General features: G+C 41.3%; 1 long non-coding RNA gene across 2 annotated transcripts; it reads left to right on the top strand.

The window, feature by feature from the left end:
* The first annotated feature begins 320 nt into the window (after nt 1–320).
* On the top strand, nt 321–5,947 carry LOC107182510. Of its 2 annotated transcripts, none has more exons than XR_001513226.1 (3): nt 321–429; nt 5,445–5,544; nt 5,646–5,947. It is a non-coding gene; the product is annotated as an uncharacterized LOC107182510 (long non-coding RNA). The 2 variants fall into 2 exon arrangements; XR_001513227.1 differs by having other exon boundaries at nt 5,420–5,544.
* The last annotated feature ends 511 nt before the right edge of the window (nt 5,948–6,458 follow it).

The raw sequence follows: 6,458 nt of genomic DNA, 5'->3' as shown, positions 1-6,458 counted from the left end.
TTAATTAGGTTGAAAAAATACACATCTCTTCAGGCTAAAACTTTTCAGATTTAGCAAAAACAAAAACAGGATGCCCAGCAGGGGACATACATACTCTACACGAAAATGTAGATGTTTATAGGAAATTCATGTTTAACCTAACATGCTGTATTTTATCTGGTAACCCTACCCCAGGCTTCCTTGATGGGAGTGTGGCCATGAAAGAGACAGTCTGCTGAAATGGGCCTCCAGAAAACTTTTTTAAAAAGGGACCAAACTTGTTAGATATGTTTCCTTTGTCCTTTGCACTTGGCCTTCTCCCTTCTTTCTTCCTGGACTTTGGAAAGAATGCCTAAAGCTGTCTTGCAAACTAAGGAGAAACCTGGTTCCTGGAGCAGCTCTGACTTGCCTATGCCCAGATTCCTTGTTCTATAAAAAGCCCTTATTTGGGTAAGTCACTGGGGTTCAGTTTTGGTTACATGCTGCTAAAGGCAGTCCTAACTGATGCAGCTACCCTTGCTGGAGGGGTGAAATGGAGGCTGGCTAAGGGGCTCACCACACTCTTTTGTTTTCTTCCGTGTCACACAGCTTGACTGCACCTTCCAGACCTCTGCGGTTAGGTGGAGTTGTGTGACCTAGTTCTGGCAATGGCATGTGATGGAGGTGATGTATGTAACGTCCATGCCTGATTCATGTTCCTGCCCTTTCCATATCTGCAGCAAGAACCCTAGGGAATGGTGGAGACACTGGACGAAAGCAACCTGAGAATGAGATGAGCTTGATGAGTGGTCCCCTCCCACCTCGTGCTGACCCTAATTGCACATTATGTGAACGAGAAATATATTTTTCTTGAGTTAAGCCATTGAGATGTTGGGTTCCTTGTGGCCAACATCATCTGTTGTAAGAGAGACTGCTTCAGGCCTAGAATTTCAAGCCAGAATCCTCAGATTCACTCTTATTGGATTGCACATCTTCTGTTCACCCCTTCATCAGTGGAATAAGAAGTGCTGATTGGCTTAAACAAAGCATGGTGCATCTTGGAATTGGTGCTGGGGCTAGCTTTCCCTGAGGCACATGACCAGTCAGGGTTCCAGCAGGGAACAGAGTAATTTGAGCAGCATTTAACAAAGCAACTATTTACAAAGCTGGGAGTAATATAGGGAATCCACAAAAATGTAGTGCCCTGTGGCTAGTAACAGCAGAGCCTTAGCACCCCTACATCTGAAGGGTTGGCTGGGTTAGTGAATGGTTCCCAAAACCTAGAGACAAAGGTACCACAGGTACAGATAGCCTGTAGGGAGAAGGCTGCTGTCCCATCCTATAACTCTAGGCTGAGGGAAGCAGCCAGCCTGCTTAGAGGGAGCCTGAGGGAAAAACATTCCTGGCCTTACCTTTCTCCCACCCTCTGATCTCCTGCAGGGGCACACCCAACTGGAAGCCCAAGCTCATGAGCTTCCAGGCTCCCAGGATGAAGCAGGGTGGGGAAGGGAGAAGAGCAGACCTGGAGGGACTCCCAGGGCAGGCTGTGGGTGCTAGGAGTCCACACCTTAGGGGATAAGAAATAATGGGGAGCAATCCATAGTTGCTACCTCATTGGTATCTTTTTAGTTCCTGGGGGCTAACTACATGGCTATAACTTATTTTTGAGATAGAAATCTTTTGGCCATATGGCAAGTACATAGAAGGAATAACTTCTGAATTTTCATTCACACAGGATAAATTCCAAGTTCTGTTAAAATGTCAAATAACTTATTTATCAAAGCACTAGAGTTGCCAGGACAACAGAATTTAATTTAATAGTGTTTGATTTACACATTTGTTTAATTCTTCTGCCAGAGATACTTGTTTAATTCTGTCTCCTTAGGTTTGAAAAGTGCTAAGACCAATTATGATAGCAGTAATACCCACTGCTTTATTGATATATATCTTTATTATCTAGTGCCTGTTTATTAGCCAGAACTTTTTGATCTCTTATAATTGGTGTTATTCCAGGACATCTTGCTGCAACTGATGCTGAAGACATCTTAGGTTTGTACTTTTAGTACTGAGTGAATTAACCATATTGATTCACACTTGATGGCTAATTGCATAGTCTTGGCATTATTTTTGTGCCTGTTGATATTAATCATAGCAGCCCTAGTAAAGCATTGTTAAATTATATATGAAATTGTTTTGAAGATTCTCATGCATCTTCTCCTCTGAAAGTTTACATTCACTGCATGTTTATGAAATTTTTAATGACAATCATACTTTCCTACACTATCGTATTTCTGTAAGTTAGGTAGAGCAGGTATTATTATCACATACAAATTTTGGTAAGTGATTAACTAATGCTTATTGTAGAAGAGTCATACATACATTTAAATATAATGTGAAAATAAAATTATCTTTGTTTTACCACCCAAATATAACTTTGATTAATATATTGTTATATATGTTTTCAGATTTTTCTCTAAGATTTATATGTCTTTCTGCTGCAGTGCAACCCCAGCAGGTCCAGGGGTTCCCCATAGGTGTGGACGGAGTTGGTGAAGAAGGAATGACACGGAGAAAGCAGTTGATCAGCAGCCTAGCCAGGATCTCCAGCGAAGTTTTGGTTAGGATCTCTAGCCAGGTTCTGTCCAGGTTCTCCAGCCAGGTTCAGTCACCTTGTTCTATCCAGGTTCTGTAGCCAGGTTCTGTCTCTAGGTTATCCAGCCAGTTTCTCCAGCCAGGTTCTGTCCAGGATCTTTTGCCATGTTCTCTTGCTAGGTTCTGTCTCTAGGTGTGATTAACTACCCACCTGGCACTTAGTTAAGGGGTTTTACGGATTTATCCTCTTCCTTAGTCCTGTTAATCCCTAACTCCAGGGAAAAAATCTCTACCTGGGAAACAACCTTTCTTGGAGAGGTGACCTTGGTTAAAACACATAGCGCCAAGAAGGTGAGCAAACATATTAAGAACAGTATGCCATATACGCCAGGTCCCTTGAAACATATGCTGTGCAGATGTTTCTTCCCTGCAGCGACTGTGTCAAGCAGCAAGGATGGACCGGCTCCCGGCACCTTTCTTCTTACAAAATGGAATCCCATTAAATATAGAGTCTCTAACTTGATTTTTTACTTAAACCATAAATATTTTTTTCATATTAAAAATGTATGTCTGATCTGGCCATGTGGCTCAGTGGTTGTACATCAACCCATGAACCAGGAGGTCATGATTTGATTCCCAATCAGGGCATGTGCCTGGGTTGCAGGCTGGATCCCCTATGTGGGGTATGTAGGAGGCAGCCATTCAATAATTCTCTCTCGTCATTGATGTTTCTATCTCTCCCTCTCCTCTTGGCAATCAATAAAAATATATTTAAAAAAATATACTTCTGCAATGTCACCCTTAATAGCTGGGATGTATTCCACTATAGATGTATTGTCACTTATTTAAAAACTTCCTTGATTTTTAATTTGTTTTTAATTTTTTGCTGTTATATATAATGATTTGAAAAAAATTTATACAAATCATTCACCTTTGAGTTCTTGTTCAATTATTTACTTAGGTAAATTAGTTAGAAATAGAATTCTGCCCTAACTGGTGGCTCAGTGGCAGTGGATACAGCGTCGGCCTGCGGACTGAAGGGTCCCAGGTTTGATTTCGATCAAGGTTTTGGTACCTTGGTTGCAGGCACATCCCCAGTGGGAGGTGTGAGGAGGCAGCTGATCTATGTTTCTCTCTCATCGATGTTTCTAACTCTCTATCCTTCTCCCTTCCTCTCTGTAAAAAATCAATAGAATGTATTTAAAAAAAAAGAAAAGAAAAAAAAATAGAATTGCTGGGCAACATGGAAAACAAAGTATTAAGGCTTTGGATGCATATTTGGGGGCAGATGTTATAATTTTATTTTGCAAAAAGTTTCTTTTCAGAGTCATTTGCTAATTTGCCTTGTTTTAGCCATGAATTATTCACCTTTGCTTTTGTAATTTTGGATAGTAAGATGCAGATGACTCAAATTCTTGTTTTCATGTCGAGGTTTAACTTGGAGTGTACAGTGAGCAGTCTTAGTTGCAAGCAGCAGATATGGAACTGACTGGTTTAAGCAGAAAAGTAATTTATTAAGAGGTAGCTCTCTGAATCCTTGGGAGGGCCAGAGACCTTGGTGCAAGGCTAAGTAACCAGGAAAAATGATGAGAATGATGGAGCAGAGCAGATCTGGTGAAAAATCTCTTCTGCTGACATAAAACATTATGTCATTGTTTCATGCCCACCATTGCAGCAGACTCCGTCAATGCCCCACTAGAGCCCCTTGACACCCACTGCTCCTTCCCTTATCTTTGTGGAAGTACCTGTGATTCTCCGCATGTGGACTGCTCTGGCAATGCTCCACCACCCCAGGTGGGGCCGGTTGGATGTCATGAAGTGCTAATGACCTCAGGACAAATGAGAATCAAAAGATTTCTTGGTCTGCTCAGGCTGCCATCACAAAATACTAGAGTAAGTGACTTAATATAAATTTTTGCACACAGTTTTGGAGGTTGGGATGTTCAAGATCAAGGTTGAGCCTGATTCAATTCCTGGTGAGGGCTCTGGTTTGAAGACAGCTTCCTTCTTGCTGTGTCCTACTGTGCATGGAGGGAGGGTGGAAGAGAGAGAGAGAGAGGAGAGGGCTCTTTGGTATCTCTTTTTATAAGGACACTAACTTATCAGATCAGGGCCCCACCCTTATGACCTCATTTAACCTTAATTACTTCCTTACTACAAATAGCCGCACTGGGATTAGGGCTTCCAACATATGAATTTTGTTGAATTCACTGGGGGATACAAACATTCAGTTCATAAGAGAGAATAAATATTTCAGATTCCTCATCCCTCAGTAGGGATAACTCTGAGGTTTGTTCTGTACTATCTTCCAGAGGTCACAGCATGACTGAACCTCAGATATTCACAGGGTAACATGTTCACTATTCGGCTTTCATCTCTTCTCCAACTTCCTGACTAGTGCCTCCTGAGGGCACAGCCTAAATAAGCTACTCGTCTTTAAATCTTTATCTCGAGGTCCGCTTCTGAGGGAATCAACTTGACAGATAGTTTGGTCCAATGGAATTATTCCTGGACAAAGTTGCCACTGACATTAGAGAAGGTGCATGCTGCACGGTGGCTGCCTCCTGTGCTCTGGGCCAGCATCTGGGGGTGGGGCAATGTTACCGGCCAGACACTGGCTGCAAGGGAGCCTGGGAAAGCAAGTATCTGGCACAGTCACCAAGTTTTCAGACTGTCAAACTCAGGAAGGAGGTTCAAATATGGCACAGTCAAAAAGAACAATGAATGTTCTTTGTGAGGGGTTATCTGTGTATTTTTGCTGAGTTACTCAATTTTCTCAATATGGAAGCAGGTTGCATTCAGACCTGTTGTGAAAGCCATTGTTAGCATACAAAATAATGATGTTATTTTCTCCTTCTTTGTCATTCAGCTCCACTCTTCTGTTTCAATTACAGAGGCAGAAATAAGGCATTTGCTGCAGTTCCACAAAAATAGAAAATTATCTACTGACCACTTTCAGGCTAAATGAGAAATGAAGTGAGAAATTCTACCCAGGTAAATACCCAGGGGGTTTCAGTCCACAAGTTGGAGAGCTTTCTTATAAAGGCATTTCTCAGTCCTTTTTACACTAATTTACATATTATGAATCCTCTAAGGAAGATACTTCGGATTTCTGAAGGTCTGATGTGGGAGCTTTTGTCCATCTGTGCCTGGCTAATGGCTGTACGATTCGTTGAAATGAAGAGACAGCACAGTAGCATTCTTCTTCATCACAAATCCTTGTTGCAGAGAACAAGAAAAATATTAATTGATGCAGATTTAAAAAAAATACCCACAGTAATGAGTCGATTCAGGAATCTCCAAGGTCAGAAGAATTTGATTCCTGAGAACCTTATTTTCTCAACCTTGCAGGGGGAATTTTAGAAATGACTATGCAAATATGCTTCCAACAAATGAATTGCCAAACCTACTAATTCTAATATGCCATTCCTCATTTGTCCAGAGTTTTTTGTGATCTGAACAGAAATTCTTAGGAAGCTAGATAAATTGTTCTAGGTACACATTCACCAGTGATACCACCTAAAGAAAATATTTTCGACATTTTAATATGTACTTTATAAACTAAAAAAAGAAAAGATGAATCAATTGTATTCTGTCCAAGCTTATGCCAACTGTTTTATCATATGTGCTTCTAGAATGTGGGTGGATTGACAAGAGATCACAGATAATGATGCAACAGGAATTCCCAGAGTATTTGTTTGTTTGTTTGTTAATCCTCACCTGAGGATAATTTTTCTGTTGATTTTAGATAGAATAGAAGGGAGGGAGGGAGGGGAGAGGGAGAGAGAGAGAGAGAGATCTATGTGAGAGAGACACATCAATTGATTGCCTCCTGCATGCGCCCTAACCAGGGCTGGGATCAAACCTGAAACCCAGGTAAGTGTCTTTGCTGGGAACTGACCCTTCAT

Source organism: Myotis davidii, unplaced genomic scaffold (genome assembly GCF_000327345.1).
Source record: "Myotis davidii unplaced genomic scaffold, ASM32734v1 scaffold376, whole genome shotgun sequence".
Taxonomy (NCBI): Eukaryota; Metazoa; Chordata; class Mammalia; order Chiroptera; family Vespertilionidae; genus Myotis; species Myotis davidii.
Note: the sequence above shows the minus strand (reverse complement) of the source record. Positions and strands in the feature narration are given on the sequence as shown.